Here is a 23,116-nt window from a genome sequence, read left to right on the forward strand (position 1 = left end):
AATTGAAATCAGGAGAAGAGCCTGAGAGAATTGAAATCAGGATAAGAGCCTGAGAGAATTAAAATCAGGAGAAGAGCCTGAGAGAATTAATATCAAGGGAAGAGCCTTAAAAAAATTAAAATCAGGAGAAGAGTTCAAGAGAACTAATATCAGGAGAAGAGGTCTAGACAATTAAAATCAGGAGAAGAGTCTAAGAGAATTAAAATCAGGAGAAGAGAGCAAGAGAAATAAAAGCAAGAAAAAAAAATAGAGGTTATTTCTAAAGCTGCAGTGAATCCCCGCTCCTCCTGCTGCCTCCCCGACTCACCTCCAGCGCCTGGACGCTTCCAAAAGTTACCCAGATGGCACCTGCCATCACTAAAGTTCTGTGCCTTGCTGCTCATCCTTTTAAAACTCGGAGATTGCAGACAAGGACAGCTCAAGACGACCAAACTGAGTCAGTTGCCCGATCGTGAGGTGGTTCCTGCAGTCACCAGGTTACTCAGAGTCAACTACAAGAAAGAAAACCATAACCAATATGTGAGTTGTGTGGCACGGGGCTCAAACCCCAGTGATCCCCCTACTCACCAGCACCCAGGCCCTGACCAGAGTCAGACACTGTGGCTGTCACCTTCTGGGATACCTGAGTGACCAGAGACAAAATTAGATGGCATCTCTAAAGCTGCAGGGGATCCCCGCTCCTCCTGCTGCCTCCCCAACTCACCTCCAAGGCTCCTCTCTCTTCAGCTGCTCCCAAGACCACCCCAGCAAATGAAATGGGCAAATGCTCAAACACTCAGCTCTCAAACATTTAGGAATTGCTCACAACGAAAGCCAAAAACCTCTAAACCCCATCAGACTGCACGCCGAAGTGTTCCTACACACCGTGGACAGACGGCCACTGCAGGAAAACACGGACGCGGAGGCTTGTGCTGACATACTGCCTCATGCTGGCCATCTCAGGCTCCTTTAGCTGGACCTCTTAGTGGGTGGACCTTCGGCACGTTCAACACCTAATACAACCTTCTTCCTAGACTGCTTTAACTTGTCTCGGTAAGGGGTAAATTGCGTCCACTTATCTGAAAAAAAAAACAACAAAAACCAAAGGATCAGTCACGTCACCCACATGGTCACTGAGACCTGAACCACTTCAAAGAACTCATTTCCACTGAGCCAGTGAGAACTCTGACTGCAGCATACAAGAACACAAATGACAACCCAGCTTCAAGGCCCTGCTAGCCAAGTACCATCAGCTCCACAACACTCAGCTATAATGATTGCACACGAGTTATGGACACCTGCTCCATCCGGCAGGACCGTACAGCCATCAGCTCGACTGTCTGAGGGCACTGATGTGCTGATGTGACACTCTGAGCAATATTCTATCTACCCACTGACCCATGGAGCAGGGCAGAGCAGTTCCAGGCTGACCCCAAGTGAGACACCCCACACCTGTGACAACACACACCATGTGACACAATTAAGAGATGAAGGACACAAAACAGGGACAAGAAAAAGGACGTGACAGACACTGGAACTGCTCAGCCCTGCACACATGAATCCAATGACAAAAAGTAAGCCCTTCCTTTGATGCGTCCAAATAACCTCTCACAGGATACCCCTTGCACCGGACTCATTTCAAAAATCCCTCCAGGCGAGGCACAGACTTGCACCCACTCCCAGCCCCTCTCTGGGGCTTTGCCCTGCACTTATCTTTCCGAGAGCTGGGGATGCCAATCCATCTTTGATGCACAGGAGGGGCACCTGGGCTGGCTCAGAGATTCCTGCCATCGTCAGACTACTGGCAGTCAACTGTGAGAAAGAAAACCAGACACCGTATCTCAGTAGTGTGGCACGTGGGTCCAGCCCCCATGATCCCTCTACTCACTGTCACCCAGGCAGGTCCTCGTGTCAGCCTATGACCAGACTTGGACAATGTGCTGTCATCTTCTGGGATACCTGAGCGAGAGACAAAATTTGAGGGCATCTCTAAAGCTGCAGGGGATCCCTGCTCCTCCTGCTGCCTCCCCGACTCACCTCCAATGCTCATCTGCTCCCAAAGGTTACAAGGATGGTACCTGCAATCAAAAAAACTCAATCCTTCGCTGCTGATCTTTTCAATACTCGGAGATTACCTACAAGGAGAGCTCCAGAGGACCAAACAGTGTCTGTCACCTCACTGTGAGTTGCCTTCGGCCATGTCAGGCTGTCTACATCTCCTGCAAAAAAAACCCAGAGGCAAATGTGAGTACTGAGATACTGCCCAAGAGTTTGCTGCCCCCATGGCAGTTTCTGTCTGACACCCCTTGACCGTGACCTCTTACAGGCAGGGTCCCCATCACGTTGGACTGCACGTCAGAAGTCGGTGCACTGCCTGGAAAACAAAAAAACAAGTATGTACAGAGATTCACCACAAGCACACCGCCTGCAAAAAAGCATCTAATTTTGTCCTGCAGTCCCTGCTCACCTTCCTCACCGGGCTCACCCTCCCTCTGGTGCCTATCATCTGCTGGGCCGAGGGCTCTGCATCTTAAAAAAAAAAAAAACAAAAAACCAAAACTAAACCACCAAACCATCCAAATGATCAATAAACCTAGGGCCAAAAGTCATGTCTTGGCTCTGACCTCACACGAGAACCCACCTTCTGACTGTGCTCCTCCAGCCTCTTCTGTTCATCTCTGCTTTACATCCAGTCCCTCTGACGCTGCAAAGAAATGAGTTACCAAAGTCAGCCACATAGACAGGGAGACCTTAACTGCTGCCCAATTGTCACTTCTCTTTAGACAAGCCCTCTGGGGTCCAAAGACAGCCTGCACAAACAGACACTGCCCTAACTTTAAGGCCCTGCCCTCAGTGGCTGAGCCTATCACAGGGTAACTGCAAAGTCTCCTTTCTACTCCACCTACCCCCAACTCTACACTGCAGGGCAGAGCAGTTCCAGGCCCAACACAAACTCCAAGGACACGTTTCCAGACAAGTGCTGTGGTGCAACCAGAAGAGAAAACTCTGAGAAAGCAACGACGCCAAAATGGATGTGCTGCCGCACGAGAAGACGGAGGATACGGCGAGACTGAACGGAGGAGGCTCTGAGGAGCCTGAAAAGACACTCTAACAGAATAGCCTGGGACAAGAACTGCCTACAAAAGGGCTAAGATGGATGGGAGACAATGCTATGTTCAGAATCTTCTTAGATTCTCACAAGTCCCAGGTGGGATGACAAGGGAGGACTGCACGGCACAGCCACCGATACAACCTGTAAGGAGGCTGTAAAAGACACCTGACCTGACACTTCTCAGATGCGATTCCGATGCACGTCCAAGCTAGAGAGCCAAAGAATGGATGGTATGGGCACTGGGCTGGGCAGTGTAGAGGTTCAAGATCTTAGGAATGATGCCTTAACATCTCAGATAAGAACTTTGAGGGTAGAAAACAAAGGTAAGGTGACTGTGAATTGAAAGATACGAAACACAGACTGGACAAAGGACACGACACAGACCTGAACTGCTCTGCCCTGCACATCCTACTCCAGTGATGAAAAGTAAACTGCTCCTCCTATGTGTGCCAAGGGCCTCTTAGGGCAGACCCTTTCCCCTGTGCTCATTTGAAAATCCCTCCCTCCTAACCATAAAACTGGACCCAGCTCTCATCCCCTCTCCAGGTGATAGTCCTCCACTTATCTTTCCCACAGCTGGGGATGTGAATCCATCTTCCATGTAAAGGAAGGACACCTGGCTGGCTCAGAGGGTCCTGTGATCCCTGACTCGGTCGGCTACGAGAAAGAAAACTGGAATTGAGACAAGAGTTCAGCAGCACGTGGGAGATAACCCCGCAATTGGCTACTCACCATCCCCTGAGAGTTTCTCGGGCCACTGGCTCCGACCCCAGTCGGAGGCTGCTGCCATCACCGTGTGCCGTACCTAGGGGAGTGAGAAAAAAAGTGTTGAAAGTAAGGGAGACCCCAGCACCTCCTCACTACCTCCCTGACTCAACCTCAATGCTCCTCCTTTGCCAAACACAGGTTGGATGGCACCTGCAACTGGAAAAGGTCCAGCCTTAATTGATGACCCTCGTAGTATTAGGAGATTACTCACAAGGACAGCTGAAGACCATCAAACCTAACTGGCAGGTGGCTGTGGCCCTCTGAGGCTGCACACATTCTCTGCAAAGTAAAAAAGCCAAAGGCAAATGTACACACTGAGATACTGCCTGAAAGGATGGCTTTCCTGGGGTAGCCCCTACCTACCTCTCCTCCACAGTGACCTCTTTCCAGCAGGGGCCCTGAAGCCTTGGACTGTCTGTTAGAAGGTGGCAGAACCCCTGGAAAACACAACAAACAAAGCATGTGCACAGATTCACCACAACACCTGTAAAAGACCATCTAGTCCTGTCCTGGAGTCCATGCTCACCTTGCTCACCGGGACTCACCCAGATCACCTCCCCTCTGGTGCCTAGAGCCTCCTAGGGCCATCTAAAAACAAAGAAAAAACAACCCAAACCAACAGAACCCCTAACACAGCGAGTAAACGTGCAGCCAAAAGCCACGTCTTTGCGCTGACATCAGGTCATGACCCTCCTTCTTGCTCTGCTCCTCTGGCCTCTGTTCTGTTCAACTCTGCTTTACACCCTGTCCCTCTGGCATGGTAAAGAAACCCGAACCACAAAGTCACCCAGATGGATGAGGAGAGCTCCAAGAGTCTCCCTTCTCTTTAGCAAACCACCCAGGGTCACTGCCTGCAGCCAAAGACTGCACCTGTAATTGCATGTACTATCTGGCTGAATGGGAGGGAAACTTAAGTGGCACATCTGACAAGTCAGTGGGTGCCTTCACAGGCATTTAGGGGGCTCCTGGACACTGCTTTCCACCCATACTCCCTTCAAAACACCCCTGGCAATTCCAAAGCTGGCACCCCAGCCCTCCCTCCATCTCTGGGCTGTAACCCAGTCCCATTCAATGAAGAAAAGGGAAAGCTCCTATCCCATTGAAGCCCGGCTGCTGAATAACCTCCCTGAGCAAAGGCTGGGGTTAAAATACCCCTGGCCGTGCCCACCTCCCTTCCCGTGAAGCCCCGGGGGAAAAGGACTAGCCCAATCCCAGACGGTATAAAAGCTCTGGGAGCAGCAGCACCTGAGTAGCATCTCCGACTTAAAATCACGATGGGCGAAGGGCCGGATGATGACAAGGACTCTTAATAAGAGCAGGTAGTGTAGGTAGTATTGGGTTTAGAGTTAGTATGGGATGAGGATGCGGGCTGGGGCGAGGTGGGCTGAACCGGCGGGGCTGGAGTGGCTCGAGGGGGGCTGGAGCGGCGGGTGTCGGGGCGGCGGGTGTCGGGGCGGCGGCGGTGTCGGGCGGCGGGTGTCGGGGCGGCGGGTGTCGGGGCGGGCGGGGTGCCGTGCCGGCGTGGTTGTCGGGGCGGCCGGGTGTCGGGGCGGCGCGTGTCGGGGCGCGGGTTCGGGGCGGCGGGTGTGTCGGGGCGGCGGGTGTCGGGCGGCGGATGTGTCGGGCCGGCGGGTGTCGGGGCGACCGAGTCCTACCTGCGGGATAAGGGGGATCCTGGCGGTACTGGCACAAGGTGCGGGGGAGCCCGGAGGGAGCCCCCGGGGCTGCCGGGGTGTTGGGCTGAGCCCCCGGGGCTGCCGGGACCCTCCCAGGGCGCTTCGCGACAGGGGATGTGGAGTTAGGTAATAACGGGAATTAGGAAGTGCTTCCACGGACCCGCGCCCGGTTCGGTGGCTGTGCCGAGGTTTGAACCGGGAAAGAGCCGCTGTCCTGCGGTGAGGACCAGGGAAAATAGCCTTACAATGAGAGTGAGGAGATTCGGATTAGAGGTTAAGAAAAAATTGGGTGGTCCCGCATTGAAATAGGCTGCCCAGGGAGGTGATGGAGTCACCGTTCCCGCAGATGTTCAAGCGGTGTCTGGATCTGGCGCTGGGTGACGGTTTAGGAGTTACTGTAGCAGTGTTTAGTAATAGTTGGGCTGTGATGCAGAAAGACCCGGTCCGAAAAACTGCTCAGAGACTTTTGTGTTTTTAAAGAGCAAGGTATTTGTTTGTCTAACGTTGGGAACAAGCCAGCTTGTGCTTAATTATTATTAATTAATTAATTAATTACTCACACTCTGCACTCTTTTGATTATGGTACTTAATTTATACCGCAGCTATAAATTGAGTAACGGTAACAAAAAAAAGGCTGGAACTTTTCCAGTTGCAGGGATCACAGGACCCTCTGAGCCAGCTGGGCGGCCTTCCTTGGCATCGAAGATGGATTCACATCCCCAGCTGTGGGAAAGATAAGTGGAGGACTATCACCTGGAGAGGGGATGAGAGCTGGGTCCAGTTTCATGGTTAGGAGGGAGGGATTTTCAAATGAGCACAGGGGAAAGGGTCTGCCCTAAGGGGGACCCACAGGGGAAAGGGTCTGCTCCTCCTTGGCACACACAGGAGGAGCAGTTTACTTTTCATCACTGGAGTAGGATGTGCAGGGCAGAGCAGTTCAGGTCTGTGTCGTGTCCTTTGTCCAGTCTGTGTTCCGTGTCTTAAAATTCACAATCACCACATATTTGCTTTCTGCCCTCAAAGTTCTTATCTGAGATGTCAAGGCATCATTCCTAAGATCTTGAACCTCTGCACTGCCCAGCCCAGTGCCCATACCATCCATTCTTTGGCTCTCTAGCTTGGACGTGCATCGGAATCGCATCTGAGAAGTGTCAGGTCAGGTGTCTTTTACAGCCTCCTTACAGGTTGTATCGGTGGCCGTGCCGTGCAGTCCTCCCTTGTCATCCCACCTGGGACTTGAGAAGATCTAAGAAGATTCTGAACACAGCATTGTCTCCCATCCATCTTAGCCCTTTTGCAGGCAGTTCTTGTCCCAGGCTATTCTGTTAGAGTGTCTTTTCAGGCTCCTCAGAGCCTCCTCCGTTCAGTCTCGCCGTATCCTCCGTCTTCTCGTGCGGCAGCACATCCATTTTGGCGTCGTTGCTTTCTCAGAGTTCTCTCTTCTGGTTGCACCACAGCACTTGTCTGGAAACGTGTCCTTGGAGTTTGTGTTGGGCCTGGAACTGCTCTGCCCTGCAGTGTAGAGTTGGGGGTAGGTGGAGTAGAAAGGAGACTTTGCAGTTACCCTGTGATAGGCTCAGCCACTGAGGGCAGGGCCTTAAAGTTAGGGCAGTGTCTGTTTGTGCAGGTTTTCTTTGGACCCCAGAGGGCTTGTCTAAAGAGAAGTGACAATTGGGCAGCAGTTAAGGTCTCCCTGTCTATGGGGTTGACTTTGGTAACTCATTTCTTTGCAGCATCAGAGGGACTGGATGTAAAGCAGAGATGAACAGAAGAGGCTGGAGGAGCACAGTCAGGTCAGTTGTCATGTGAGGTCAGAGCTATATATGGCAATGAAGAGGATTACACTCAAATGCAGGGTTTTTAAACTTAATAACTTTGTGTCCCGTGTTGGTAAGGTGCTTCTGTAATGTGTTATCTTTTTTTCTGTTCCTTAGGAGCCTTGCATCTTTTGGGATCTCCTGATCATCTCAACTGCATTTATATGGATCTTGTCTTTGTTACTCAAATACAGGTTTGGAAATCCATCTCTGCAGAGATCAAGAGTTTTAAAGACCTGACCAAGTAAACTGATTTTTGGCAGTGACAGTGTGATAGGAGTTGCCCCTGTGAATACTCAGATGGAGGTTTAGTTATCTGTAAAATTAGTCACCGAAGAGTAAAAACACATTGTGGTCACTTCCACATCTTCCCCTCAAACACAACTCTGGGACGAACAGGGTGGTTTAAGCTGTTTGCCAGTTCCTACTCAGTATAATTCACACAGGGTTAAATGTTACAGCTTCACGTAGTACAATAATACTTGTGGATGAAGATTACTTAGGGATGCATGTCTGTTGAGACTCAATTGCAAGAGCTTTGCTTGTATCTGAAACTTGGCAGATGTATCCTGAATCCCACAGAAATTAGTTAATATAAATTCCTAAGACTAGAATTATTTGGCAGTTTCTAAGCCTCTGGCCATCCATTAAATACATAAACAAAACCTAAAGTGCAGCAGTTCCAGATGTTTGTTTGTACTCAGCTGGGGAGAGAAGGATTTGCTCTTTAAAATGAAATTAGAGGAAATTTTGCTTTTGGAAGTGGGAAGCGAGTTTACTGTAACAGCTCATTTTCATTCAAATGGAACTTATTACATGTTAGAACATTGGTTCCAGCAGGATGGAACTGCAGCAACACTGGTTTAAATGCAGTTTAGATTGTGCTTGGATCCAGGATATGACTGGAGCAGCACAAAGCTGTTTTTGAAGAAAGGCTGAACTTGTTTGGCTCTGTGTTTCATAGAATTACAGAGTAGTTTGGGTTGTTAGGGACCTTAAAGATCATCTTGTTCTACCCCTTGCCATGGGCAGGGACACCTTCCACTAGAGCAGGTTGCTCCAAGCCCCATCCAACCTGGCCTTGAACACTTCCAGAGATGGGGCATCCATAACTGCTCTGGGCAACCTGTGCCAGTGCTGGAGAGAAGATGATGGAGAGCACAAAGAAGCCTGAAGTGGAACTTGTAAGGGATTAAAGTTCTGAAGTATGCATTGGAATATATTTTTGTGCATTTTTTAGCAGTCAGTGACCAAGTTTTTGACTAGTAGTGAAAGACTCAAAGATATTTTTCTGCAGTATAAGTACTGATGTTTGACTGATTCCCTCTTCTGTAAGCCTGAAGCCAACAACTAAGTTACAAAATGTGTGCATTATTGGTACTGCCTGGGTTCAAAATACACAGGGGTTTTATTTATTCTGTAAAGCAATGTGTATTATACCAGAAAATTTTAAGCTCTACTTAAACCTTACACTACAAAAAGCCCAGCTCATTTAAAGGGGGGAAAAAAAAGAGTTTCTACATATTTAAAAAGCTAAACAATCAGGGAGAAAAGAAAAAGGAGACAAAAAAAAAGAAAGATACATATATTAAGACTCTGGGCCTCTTAATTTTTAAACCAGCCAGGTAACACAACTTCCAGAGCTGCAGGGACAGAGCCAAGGCGGGGATTGCCATCTAGTGGGGTCTGGTCACTGGGGACAGGGACAGGAGTTGCACATTTCGAGGTAGTGCCTTAATGCTTTTCACATTTCACAGCTCCAGACTAGGTTATTTTCACTTCAACTCTCCTAGTTGGCTTAAAGGCACTGTTTCCTTGCACAAGCTGCAGGAGTAAAACTACATCACATTCTGGATGGCTGTTGCAGGGCTGCTGCAGTACTCGAGAAGGCAACACCAAGTCATGACCAAGTCTGGCTGGCAGAGGTTTCATGGAAACCAGTAAACCTTGCCATGTCAGGGAGAGTTCACTGTTCTCACTAAAAGCAAGCGAACGCAGGTTTCAAGTGAAATATGGCATTTGTTCATTGGGAGTAATTTTTCACACTGCACCTTTAAAAAGACCCAACAGTGCACTCAAGAGAGGGCTCTTGCTAGAATTCGGTAATATTTGGACTGGTTTATTAACCCTTCCCTTGGACAGGCTCTCATAAGGGCAGGACAGTGTCTTCTGGCTGCATAGAGTATTCCAGAACAACTGACAAATTCATTTTTGGAAATGAATTTTGGAAGAGAAGCATGGAAAACCTGCAGCCCCCCCTGCACGTTTCACCGAAGTACCTGGAGAAGACTGTACCTGAGGCACCGGGACTCACCTGAACAGTGTGAGAGGAAAAGGAGTAAAGAGGTTTTTCTCACCAGCAAAGGCTAGAATTTGCTAGGTTTTTGATGAAAAACCTTGTCAGAGATGGTTTCTGACTGAGCTGATGCCGGTTCTGCAGTGCTTTGTGGAGACTGGGGCAGTACACAGAGCTTGGCAGGCTGAGGTCCCACCTGGCTGATGCTCCTGTCCTGACCTGGACACACTGAAACACAAACGATAAGAAAATTCCGTAACACCTCGGACTGCATTTGAACTTGGTGGTTTGGCAATGAAGTGTTAAATAATTATGTCACTAAACTATGCCGCCACTAGGTGGCACAGAAGTACTTTTTTTGAGGTAAACTTACTCACTGCCAGGGTAATAAAACGAAGAAACTGTGTCCTTAAGGGAATCCAGCACCATCTACCTTTTCCATTCCTTTGGCACGGCAGTCATCTCGAAGCATGAGTATTGTGGGGGTTTATATCAGGTGTTAATAAAAGCCATCAAAGTGAAAACCCTAAGTCAATCACTGGATTTGTGATTCTTAATCAAGAGGAATCTTAAAAACTACTGTGATGTCCCTAGGCTGGAATTCAAGTTCAGGAAAAAAAAACAAAACAAAACAAACAAAAAAAACCCTAGCAAAGCAGTTGTGTTTTGTTGGTTTGGTGGGGGTTTTTTTGGTAGGTATTTTGGGGGACTATTCCCCCCCTCAAATGGCATGGGAGCAGTAACTCCACAAAGAGGTGTTAGAATAAAAAAGCTACATGCTGCAAGCGTCTTTTGACAGCAGAATGATTCTGCCCAAAGGGCAAAAAGCAGAAGATAACCTGCCAGAACTAAGTATGGGCCAAAGATGCGGGAGCAAAGTGTGGAGTCCTCTCCCCTGATAGGGCAGGATAAAGTGAATTTTCCTAGATGTCCTATATCAATACCTCATCCCAGCAGTGTGAACCTTCCCTCAGCTCGCTGCACGTTAACCTTGGCACATTCCCAGGGGTTTTATTCCAGCCTTCGTGCTGCAATGAAATGCATCAGTGGTGACTGAGCCAAAGAACAGGAATGCTCTTAAGAAACCATATGGGCACACTGCTAGGATACTCTTTTTCCTATGCAGCTGCACTAAAAAAATATTCTGCAAGATCCACATACTGCAAAAAATGGTTTTCACATTTTTTGCAAGTCTGGGTTTTTTTCAGATTTTTCACTGAAAACTACTAACCTCAAAAATCCAAGTTGTGTAGGTGTTTGTTTTAAAATGGGAAAGCCTTCAAATTCTGTTTTCAGGGGACACCAGGATTTCTGTGTTGGATGACAACAAACTTCAGCCAGCTCTGTGCAGTCTCCTAAGCTCTTAATCAAGTGACAGGCCATTCTAGACATCGGGGTAGAGTTTCCTATGACAGACAAAGCATTCAATTATTTTTGTCGTTTTCCCTCCTCTTGAATTTCCCCGTCTCAGACTTGTCCATACCCAGATTTTCATGGTCTCTGCATTCCTGTCACTCTCCTGTGGCTCAGGCTTTTGCAAAATAGAGGTCATGGGTTCCAGCTGCCAAGTGCCCCACAAGGTTGGTAACTGGTAATCATTTGTGTTGCTTCTCACACTTTGGCAAAACTTCTTGGCAGGTCTTGGTAATCCAATGCCCTACCTAGTTTATTGCTGGGAGAGAATGGAAGCTGCCAAATTGACCCTTGTAATAACTATGACAAAGGATGTTTCATAGATTGAGTTCTAAGGGAAGATTAGACTAAAACTAGTGACTTTATTTCCTTTATACTTTTTTGGTCGTAAGATATTTCAGCAAAGGAGTGAAAGTTATAAACTTAAGCATAGATGTTTGTTAGTCTCAATGGTCACCTTCAAATTGTGTTGCTATTTAATTTCTGTGTTTATGTATTGGATATTGAAATATCCAAAGACTCAAATGGTCAGCTTATCTTCAAAGAATTTGGGTACTTGTTTCTTAAAATTCTGCCTTTCCTCTATAATAAAAATAACATATTTACCGTAATTATTTTACATATATGTATGACTTTAACAGTCAGCCTGCATCTCCAAGGATTTTAGTGTTCTCTAAAGCAGATTCTGTGATGTTGCAAGGTAATATTGCATGAGATACCACAGTTAAAGCAACTGATCTATGGGGTCTGAACAGCTGAACACCATAAAATGAAGTGTAGTTAGATACTCAAACCCAAACCATGGCTGCAACGTTGTACCAACTGTTTTCTGTTATGATTAAGAAGGCACCTATTACAATTAAGAAAGATGTAGAAGAAATTAGTCCTGTGAAACAGCTCTGAAAACCCAAAGAAATGCTTAATTTCTGGAGACTTTATGGTTTAGGTTCTCTTCCCTCTTGCTAAAGTGATCAACACTTGTCCAAGAAACTTAGGACAACTATGGTGCCTCACCTTTAACTGGGATCTACAAATGCAAATCCCTTCCTGTCCCTCTGAGAGTGTTTTTTCCTTGCTCACTACTGTATCCAACAGTGATGTGCACATGATGCTCATGGAATAGGCTTGTCTTCTTCTTTTGCACACTGTTATCTGAGAAGTAAACATCTATGTATATCTGAGCACATGAAAAGCAGTTCCAAGAAATACATTATTAAAAACATCAGCGTTTTAGTTAGGCAGCCACCTTTGAAGTTTTATGGCAGTCACGTGGCTGGTGCACGTGTTTGGGTATTTAGCAATACCTCTCTCTTATGTAAGGCATCTTCTTTTGTAGATGACATTTAAGAAATAACAAAATGTTTTAATGACTTCAGATGGAAAAAATTTTCAACGAATTTCTTCAGCGCAGTCCATCCTGTCTCATGCTCCTTAAGCTTCACTGTGTTTTATTGTTATGCCTGCCTTTCAGTTTGGATAGTTTCAGCTCTTTCAGGTACTGCTTTTTTTTCAAATGAAAACCAGCAGCTACCTGATGGTAGGCACAGCAGCACAAACAGGTTAGGTGTGGTTCATTCAAATAATAACCCAGCTTTTGACTAAGCTCTTTTCAAAGCCATTAAAAACATCCTGTAACCCACTGAAGTGTAAAAGGTGTAGCTGTCCCCTCGTGCAGTGCAGGAGGGGTCCTGCTGGTGGCTTTGAAGGTGGTAGATTTGGATCAGGTTCTTCTGCTTGCTTTTTGCTGCTGGAGAAAATGCTTTTCCCAAGTTCAGTGTTGCAGCAGTGTGGGAGGACAAATATTTGCTTTGTCTGTAGCCATCCCATGGATTTGGGGGCAGGTCCTTTACAGAGGTAGCTGTGTTCAGGTACATCCCACAGGTGACAGGTGAGTGGCCTGTAGAGGCACTGGCCTCCCTGAGGGTGTTTTCCTGATGGCAGATTTAAGGTTGTCAGTGGGAGGTACCTGATGGCACAGCATCTAATTACAGGCTTTCCATTTTGCAGGGTAACCTGGTGTCACACATAAACCTGTCAAAATTCCTCCAACTCAGAAAATATGATGGAAACTCAAGCTGACGAGCAGCAGAAAGAGTAGATAGTCTACAACCACGTTTAGGGTTTGTACATAAATTTCTACTTTCCCTCCTCTCCTTTTCCTTGGCTTTAATCACCTTGAGATTAACATTTAGCAGAAAATTGGGCAGTACTTTAAATATCAGCAAAGAAAATGGCATGTCAAACAGGTTCCCAATGTAAGGGTAATATTTTGTGCTGTTCTGGTGGTGCCAATAGCTTCCTGTACACAATAAGGCTAGAAAGCAGTTTCCAGCTAATGTTATGCTCTGATTGGAAACTGAGCATCTCAACTTCAAAAGACTGAAGGCTCCTCAGATTTAATTCCTTTGAAACAGCTTCATTTCTCCCTGGAGTTATATTTAGAGATGAATGTAATCAGCAGCTACTTAAGGAGGCAAGAGCAGGTAAGAACTGCAAAAATTTTCAGACCTGCGATGCAGGGTTTAGCCAGTGAAATGTCTGACCAAGGACAAGAAGCCCTAAAAAGGCTCATGGGGGGAAACTAGTATTAGGAATTAAGCTACAGCCATTACAATTAAAAATGGAAACCTGAGAAAATACTGCAGTACAACAGTACTAGATTGGGAGGGTAGATTTTTACGCTATGTCTATGAAGAAGACAGTCCAATTGGTCAGGTACCAGACTCCCTAAGACGATGCTAATCAATTATAGAAAATGAAGAATACTACTCTTGCTGAGTGCCCCTGCTTCACATGAATACATTCTAAACTTGGAGAGCAGAGGAGGATGATATTTTTCATGGAAATCTGTCATACGTCTCTCTTGCCATTGACATTGGAATTTTTCTGTTGGTCTCAGGAGAGCAGCATAGAAATGAATGACATATGTGCTTGCGTGAGAGCATAGTTTTAAGGGTGAACTAGTAACTCATTCATTACAACATTTGCTCCAGGATATGGGATACCATCTCCTCTGCGTAGGTGTGAGAACAGAAAGGGATCAGGAAGGAACTAGTGAAACACAGGGACTAAAAATAACTATATGGTTGCTGCTGAACTTCCTGCAGCTTTCCTCTCACTGGACTCTAAAGCTTTGATCTCTTTTTGCTGTTGTTTCAGCAGAATGGAACATTCCATCATAGCTTCTGATATTCAGCTTTATATGACTTTCTAAATCTGTATGTGTTAGCAAGAGATAAAAGGGATAAAAATGTTAGTGTCTTATTGCTAGTGTGGTTTCTCATGGTCTTTAACAGAGAAAATATTCCTCATTTGGGGAAATCCAGTAAGAGATTTTAAACACTTCCTTGCATTAATCACTTCTGAGTATAATACAACAGCTTCTCACTTGGTATTGTAGTATTTTGACACCTGATCTTCACCTAAAGCAGAAATAGCAATAATGAAAAAGAAAATATTTACTTGGCCATAGCATTAGAACCAAAATCAGCCTCATTCTGGGTGAATTCCTCAATTTGAGAGGGAAATGTGCTTGAACACCCACCCTGACAATGCAGGATGAAGTCATTCTGATACGTTCAAAAGAAAAATAGCCTTTATCTGGTGTCTCTATGGCTTGTTTTAATCCCCAGGAAGTTGTTTAAAGTTTTTTCTCCCAGCTCTGTTAATTAGTCAGATAGAGAACTCTTGAAGAAGCAAATGTGCTGAGTTCATGAATGACTAGAATTCATGGTGTAGGATTTTGGCAATTATCTTCAATTAAGTAATACTGCGTGATCCCATATCAAGCATTTTCATATCTTGTGTTTGTAAACCAAAGTTTATAAAAACTTGGTATTTTCCTCATGTTGTGTATCTTATTTGGCAGCATGTATTCCACAAGGGTACTTTTCAGAGGTGGTTAAGCATCCTTTGAAAATTATTTATCGGGTCCTAAAACAAAGTTACACAGGTTAGAATAAGAAATAAGACAAAAATCAATTTAAGCTTGCTATATTCTCGGGAGCATGTCGTGAGGTCCTAATTTGGTTTGGTTTCTTGGCTTAAATTCCTTTCTATTCTCCTGGTTCTAGGGCTATCTAAAAGCTTCATCTTTTTAATAGCATTCAGTAGGATTTTGTGTTACTCTCAACTTGCAAAGCATTTTCAAGCGCCAAAACTTTGCAGACATGAGGTTAGGGGTTTTCAGGGTGCTTTTTCTTCCATTTCTAGGTTTTCAACACAATTTGAAAAGGTGAGTATCTAGGAGAAAATTCACCTCCATAGTTACACTTCAGCACCTCTATCCATGTACCTTTTGGATACTCTGAGCAGAAACTGTCATTCATTAAAGTGAAGTACTTAGAGCGGAGAAAATGTTTTCTCCAACAAAAATTGGTCTGTCAAGTTTTTATACAGCAGAAAGGCCTAGAATTTGGTTAATGACAGTATAGTGGCAACCACTTAATTTGTTTTGACGTCATTCTGCAGGTGCTGAGGGTTCTTTTCTGGCAAAATGAAAACTCTTTGATGTTAACAATGGTGTTAAGATATTCAGCTTTAACCCACACCCCATTTTTGGTAATTTAGTGACCCGTTGAAGCAGATCATTTCACTGAGGGGCTCCAGTCAGTAAACAGCCATTTAACAGTGCTTTGGAGATTTCTCCTACTTACCACTTTGTTCTAATTTATGGGTTCAGCACTGTTTTTCCTGTCTCTGTGGGTTTATGCTCATAGTTCCCATTAATGTCAGCATGGCAGGTGTTATTAAAACCTACCTGTGTGCTGTGTTTTAGCCACTGTGTAAAAAAACTCGTGGTAATGCAGAATGGTGCAATTCCCTCTCTCTCTTGGAGCTATAAACCAACATCCACGGTGTCAAAATCTGTTCTGAAGTGTACTAATAAGTGCCCTTGTTTTGAGATTAGAATCAGAGAATTAAGTCAAGATTTAACTCTTAAGTTATTAAAATCTGTTCTGAAGCACAATAATAAGTGGCCGCCTCTCAAGAAGACAGACATCAGAGAAGATCAAGTCAAGATTTGATTCTTAAAGGTGATACTGGTAAGCCCCAAATTTTGACCCTTTAGACACAATCACAGGTTTCCCTCATGGCAAGGGTGGATGTCTTAAATGTGGTCCCAAGCCTGAGAGGGGAATGGGTTCTGTAAGAGAGCCATGAGGAACATCTTGGTGACCTCCAGTTCACACAGCAGCAGTGCACCCTCACCTTCCCTGCTGCAGCATCTCCTGAGTGATTTATGGCATCTGATTTGCTGCTGTCAGTTACCTCTGATTTGTGAACAAGCTGGAATGAGCCTCAGGGAGAGGGTGGGAAGGTGACAGAGGGATGCTTGAAAGAAAGGTTACATACCTCCCCACTCTGAAGGGCTAAACGTATAATCTTCCATAGGAGTTCTGTAATTTCTAGCTTACCTGGTCAGCTGATAGGAAGAAAAACTGCAAACTGATGACAGTCTTGAAACAAGCATTTGAGGTTTTGGGGTGGTTTTTTTCCTATCTGCAGGTAGAAGTCATAAGGCAGGGGAGGGTATGAGGAAGGAGCTGTTTGCATCTCTGGCATGTAGAATTAGTTACTGCTGGCAAAACTCTGATTGAAATCTTATAAGAGAGCTCTTCATGACAGAATCAGGAGCCTTTTTTTTTTACACAACTTGAAAGTAAACACGTAATTTATTTTCTTCTTCCTGATAGCTTGTTTGAAAAGCTTATGGGCTTTGCATTCGGTGGGACCTCACTGGCTGTGTAAGCATTGCTCTGTCAAGTTGTTGAGGAAAAGCCCTGTTCACTTCTCCATGGAAAACCCTTGGGTTGCCCCAAGAATTTTTAGACCTCTACACTTCTTCACATCTTGGTGCCTTTAAGTGTGTGCTTTGCCACCATTCCTTGCAGCACCCGTGGGCAAAACCCTTCAGGTATCAATGCCGTGTCCAGGCTCAACTCATACATGACATGTCCTTGTGTGAGGGGCCTCTGACTGACCCTTGGTGTTTTCTGTTGGCTTTTTGTAGCAAAAAAGTGGTAGTAGCTGTAGGACTCCTGTGTTTGTGTCCTGTACTCAATGACTGTCAAGATCCAAAGTCATTCCCCGAGGCAGCAAGTCAAATTATGTGAGATGGCTGTCAGATGCAGGTGATTTCTTCCTGGTAAGATCTAAACTCCTGGCCCACGTTTGCTGCTCTTGTGCAGGTTGTATGCAAGGGCTGGCCCCTCAGCCAACCCTCCGAGCTGTAGAGCAGAGTGGCTTTCAAGAACCTTCCAATGGGACCTAAGCCATATTTCCCATTTGGAAGACTTCTGTGAAGCTTGGACTTGTGGAAGCTGTTAAAGATGTGTGTAATACCCACTTCATTGTTTTAACAGTGAAGGCTATGGAACTTGTGTTGCAAGGGGGAACCTCAGCTTAGTGCCCTCATTAATCCCCTGGCCCACCCAGCCCCAATCCTTCCACTCTTCCTTTATTTCATCCTTGTGTTGCTGCATCTGCTCGGCCACAACTGCAGATCAAGGGCAAATTCAAGGAAAAGATCCTGCTGGGGAAGTTAAACATGATATTCCCTCACAAACAGACATACCTGCAGCCTGTAAAAGCATTGGTAAGATGTAGAACCCAAAAACCCAGGCTAGAGTTTTATAGCAAATACCAGACAGCCTGGGTTTTCTTATTGACTCCAGAACTGTGTGGAAAATCCAACTGTCCTTCCTGTACCTGTGATGTAAAGTATGAGTAGCTCCACACAAGTGAACACCAGGCAGATTAAATCAATAGTTACAGCAGGATATGAGGTTCTGGCATTTTAATAAAGCACTGTACCAACCATACATTAATGAAGAACCAAAGAAACGTGCTGAGTGATATGCTATCTTTTTAATCATGTTAGTCCACATGAGACTTGGATAGAGCTATTTATTATCCATCCTGTTTTCATAACTGAGGTTTCCAGCTCTGTAGAGGTCCTTTTGATACTCACTCCGTAGTATGATTTCTGAGCTGAAACTCTGAGGAAACACCACAAAGCTTTGAATAAATTTGAAAAGAAAATTATGGTGTGCTACTGCTGCCCTTAGGAGCTATATAGCACAGGTATGCCCAAGTAACACAAATATTAAAATATGCTTCTGTTTGTCTATGATTATTTTGGACTCAGGAAAGCTCTGGCAATTCTGTGTGTCCAAGATTCAGAGGGAAAAGCTGGCACAGCCGTGGTTACAGCAAATATCCCACCACACTTAGGTGAACAAAATCCCACCATGCTGTAAGGAGTTATCAAAGGAACAATGTGTAAACCATGGATCAAAGTCCACCAAATCATTCCCAGGCTGGGGAATAGGAAATCCCTGCTTTCTTCATCTCAAATGAACTCTAGACAAAAAAGTTGCAATTATCTAGGCAGCTCTAAGGAGGTGAGTGAGCAGTTACTTTAGAAACAGCACAGGCACTGAGCATACACGGTTCAGGTGTTGCCTTCTGGCAGTTTTTGTGCGTTCTTTAATATTAATCTTTGTAATTTAATAGGCATAAATAGAGATCATAATTACCTTAAACAAAAATGCTTTTAAAGTTTTGTCTGGCACTTTTATTTTGCACTTTTTTTCCTTCAGAGTGTAAACCATACAGGCAGAATGGGAAACACAATACTTGGTGTCTTACATTGGGCAGCAGTAAGTTCCCCTGCTGACACAACAGCCAAAGCTGGGAGGACTTCCACAAAACACACTTTGGGTTATGTCAGGGATACCCAGAGTTCAGGCTGTTTGAAAACCGTTTCTTATTCTGACAGTCGGTAGCATATGTAAGTGTTTTATGGAGTGGTCCAGTGGGATCTGGGGGAATTTATGAAATGCTGTGTGCCATAAATCCAGCTCACTAATTCATAAATAACCATTTAAGTAAATGGGAATGAGGGAAACTTTTGCCTCAACCTGGGAGCAAAACACCTCTACTCTGCTTGATGCTGACATGCCCAGGCTCAAATGTTGCCTGTGCACCCCTTGGGCAGACCAGCCCAAGTCTTGAGGGTGCTTTCCAGGACAAGTTTAAGACCCAGTCTCTCTCCTGAGGGAGTTAGGGTTTTCATGTGCTCCTGAAATCCTTTTGTTATTCCTTTGCTGCTGTTATTTCTAATAGCTGAGGACTGGGGGGGTGGGGGAAGCTCCAGGAGGCATCATAAACAACAAAGCACCTAAAATGGGGCCAGTCCCTCTCTCCTTTCCTTTGCTTTTCTTTTTCTCCTCACAGTGATGGCAACTCTTCAGAAGGAAAAACTTGCATCCGAATAGTCCCTTCCCACTTTTGGGATTTCCTTTTCACAGCTGGCCAAGGTTTGTGGGTTTTTTTCTCCTCTGTTGCACTCCCTTCGTGAAGAGGAAAATGCATCACAAGGCTTGAAAGCCCAAGACAGGGTTGGTACTTCCCCCTCTCACCTTCCTGCATCTGTTAACCTTCCCTCTTGCTTAGATGTTTGGGAAGCAGGTCAGGCCAAAAGGAAGAAAGGAGAAGCGTGGGTTTAATTTGGCTTATTGTTTATGGTAGGTTGCCTAATTTTAGGTGAATGGCCATTTGTTATATTAGCTGATGTGTATTTTGATACAGTAATTTGAATTAGAGGAGTCCTCCAGTGCCAAGATTAGCATCATAAAATGAAATAAAATAAATAAATAAAAAAGGGTTAAAAAAACAATCAGCCAGTCCAATTAAAACTGTGGCTGTCTGGAGCCATGGAAAAATGTAGCATAAACAGAGCTGCAAGATTTGCAGGGTGGAGCTGGCATTGGCAGCGAGGTGTGTACAGGTATATACCTGTCTCCCTGATTTGGCCCAAACAACCCCCACTGTGCTCCTTTTGGGATCAGAGAACAAAAGTGAGGCAAACACAGCTGAACTGTGGGAGAAGCCAATTCGCAGAGAAAAAGTACCTGTTCAAACAGTCCCCCCTTTCCTGGAACATCTCTCATCTAAAAGACTCTTAGCCTCTGTGCTTATCAGTTTATTGTCGTGCTTTCTGGCAATTAGTGATCCACTTCACCCCTTGCGAGCTCACATCATTGCTGAGCTAAACTGACAAGATAAAACTCGGTGCTTAAAATTCCATTTCCAGTAATAGAAATGTACCCCATCCTGTCATTTTTTTAAGTAGGCTTTTTTTTTTTGAAGTTATACAAAATACCACCATATTAGATTAAGCCTGGGAGGCATGAATTTAAAGGGAGAAACCTGTGTTTCTGAACAGAATGACAGCCTCCAGTTTTCACACTGTAGAATTTTCAAAATAGCTCTTTTCCTTTGGCTTTGGCACTCGGATTTCTTCTTTCTTTCATAAAGTATTTTTTATCTGTTTTTTTGTGTAACCAAGCCTAGAATCAGTAAACCACTTGAACATATATTGCACTCTAAGCTTTACTGGGGTTCTCTTGAAATCAGTGGATATTAAGGTTTTGCTCAAGTGCCTCATTAAATCAAAATCAAAATCTTTGTCCTTCAGTCTTACTTTGGGGACGGGGACGGGGGGGGGTTGCACCTGGTTCAGTTCCTAGATCTCATGTCAATATGGTCATGCCAACTTTGCTCATTGGCAGTGATTGCTTCGGGGGTACTTTTGGAAATCAGAAGGAAAAGGAAATGACCCTTGGACCATATGAAATTCCCTTGGCATTCAGGTTCCTGGATGACCACATTGGCTCAGCTGGACACGAAGCTGATTTTTATAGTGTGGCAAAGAGAACCCCTGTGTTTAGAGCAGCATTTGAGGCCTATGGAGAGCCCGCACTGTGTGATGCAGCAGAATTTTGGATCTAATTGAGAGACAGAGCATCATCAAAGCTCAGCACTTGCCACTCCCTTATGTTCCCCTTTATCTCTCTTCTATACATTGCCCTGAAAAATGAGTGCTTATAAAGGAAAGACATACTTCTCTTTTGTCTCATTTGAATTCGCTGTCCGAACCAAGTCAGCAAACACAAAAATGCTCTTAGAAAAAGTCTTTCATGTAGGTAACAGTGGACTTTTTTTTTTTTAAAGAGGGCAGTCTGCCAGAGGGTGTCCAATATAAGCTTTTGTAGACAGCAGTTTTTCTACACAGAGCTGAGTTGACAGCTTTCCTCCTGGGATAATCACAATCTTCATTCTTCTGGGACAAAATTGCTTCTGACAGTATAAAACCCAGGACATCTTTGATGTAAAATCTGACTCAAACACATGAATGGTGAGACTACAGAGTCATTCCATTCAAGAGAAAATGTTAGTAGTGGAAGCAAGATCAGAGGTGCCAGCTGAATTAATCAAACTAGTAAAATGTGAGGAAGTATCAGTCCATAAAGCTGCCTAATAAATCTGAGTGCACAGCATTTGAAGGGAAGTGCCTTTGGACACTAAGCTGGGTGTCAGACTGGGAATGGGCTCCCTGTGTGTGTAGTCCTGTCCTGTTGGTACACTGCATTAAATGTTTTGAATGTGCATTTTTTTTTCCAAAAGCCTGTCTAAATCTCCAGTGCTCACTGATGCAGCGGTGGTTTGGTCTCCCTCCCTCTTTCTTCCTTCCCCTTGTTTGGAATTAGGAACCTGGGACCTGAACCTTGCAGGGTTGGCTCTGTTCCCTCAGCCTGCCCTGAGGATGACAAAGGGCTTGGTGTGCCCCTAAATTTATCAACCAGTTTGAGTTTGTAAAGGTTAATCATGGAGGTTTTTTCCAGAGAAGGACACAGAGTATCAGGATAAATATCCATCAGCAAATTTTTTGCAGAAAGAACAAACACTGCTGTGGTTTTTTTTTTTCTTAGATTTTGAAAACCGGAGAAGTGGATTGCTTTTTCAATGCTTAGGGTGTTTGGGGGTAAATGAGGGTGCAGTTAAACAAAATATTAATTGTAGCATGTAACCCAGGAATATCAATGGCAATAATACCCTGGTAAGCCTGGCTTTGAGCATCTTTTGCTTGGAAAGATGTGGAGATCGATTTGAGAATTTCAAACCAAAAAGGCAAAACGATAAGAGATGTTTCTACTCCTGGAGACTTAGAGATAAGAGAAAGATGGAGCTCGTGAGAGAGCAGGGAAAGCTCCATTTGCCGAAATCCCTATGGCCGAGGGGGAAGCAGCAGGACAGCAGGTGGCACCAGCGCCTCATCCATCCACCCATCCATCGCCTCGCATCCCCGCTGCACTGCTCCGCGACACGGTGCCTTTGGAAAATATCCTGTTTGCTCTCGCTTGTAGCTCATATATAGTGTCACCCAACTGCCAGGCACTTTATCTGAGCAACAAAACTCAAGGAACACCTGAAGTAGGGAAAACTAAGGACTTTCCTTTCTGCTCACCTTGCAGCAGGAATGCAATATTCAACAGCCTACAAGCTCCTAAAAATATTTTAGATGCTTTTCCATCTTGTTTTGTTTTCACATTCACTTTTCTTACATATTCCACCAAGACCCCTCTAGAAAGGTAATGGAGTTTAGCCTGGAGAAGAGAAGACTGAGAGGGGACCTTAGCAATGTATCTAAGTATCTGAAGAAAAGATGTAAAGAGGATGGAGCCAGGCTCCTCTTGGTGGTGCCCAGCAATAGGATAAGAGGCAACAGCCAGAAACTGATGTGCAGGAAGTTCCACCTGAATGAGGTAGAACTTTACTGTGCGGGTAACTGAGCACTGGAACAGGTTGCTCAGAGAGGTTGTAGAGTCTCCCTCACTGGAGATATTCAAAAGCCACCTGGACACAACCCTAAGTAACACACTCTAGGGGCCCCTGCTGGAGCAGGGAGATTAGACTAGATGGTTACCTAACCTTAACCATGCTGTGTTTCTATGAGGTGGAGGAAAAGCCAGATGGGGAAAGGCCTGCAGAAGTAGCGCAGGCTGATGAGGCACACACAGATTTCCCTATTCCTATCAAGATTTCTGCATCAGGTCCCAAAGTCCCACTAATTTCCTCACGAATCAGTGATGTTTCTCAAGCTTAGGCAGTGTCTTGCCCACTCCACCCCTCAGTCTGTGACAGCATAGTAGGGGCTCCCTGTTCTCTCTACTCAGCAAGTACAAAGCAGCCCCTGTCTCCGTGGTTC

At 45.1% G+C, this 23,116-nt stretch overlaps 2 long non-coding RNA genes across 2 annotated transcripts in view; both read right to left on the reverse strand.

The window, feature by feature from the left end:
- Positions 1-307: 307 nt before the first annotated feature.
- On the reverse strand, positions 308-2,490 carry LOC108641551. The gene is made up of 8 exons (XR_001922078.1): positions 2,447-2,490; positions 2,297-2,353; positions 2,155-2,198; positions 2,017-2,057; positions 1,868-1,938; positions 865-1,791; positions 568-622; positions 308-491 (listed from the first exon to the last, which is right to left on the reverse strand). It is a non-coding gene; the product is annotated as an uncharacterized LOC108641551 (long non-coding RNA).
- A 7,213-nt stretch (positions 2,491-9,703) lies between these two features.
- LOC108641547 overlaps positions 9,704-23,116 on the reverse strand; it is a 62,778-nt gene continuing 49,365 nt past the window's right edge. Inside the window, exons 5-6 of the long non-coding RNA XR_003916267.1 lie at positions 10,880-11,054; positions 9,704-9,876 (exon numbers count right to left, since the gene is read on the reverse strand). This is a non-coding gene — a long non-coding RNA (uncharacterized LOC108641547). The remainder of the gene's footprint in view (positions 9,877-10,879; positions 11,055-23,116) is intronic.

Source organism: Manacus vitellinus, unplaced genomic scaffold (assembly GCF_001715985.3).
Source record: "Manacus vitellinus isolate BGI_N305 unplaced genomic scaffold, ASM171598v3 scaffold_69_pilon, whole genome shotgun sequence".
Lineage (NCBI taxonomy): Eukaryota > Metazoa > Chordata > Aves > Passeriformes > Pipridae > Manacus > Manacus vitellinus.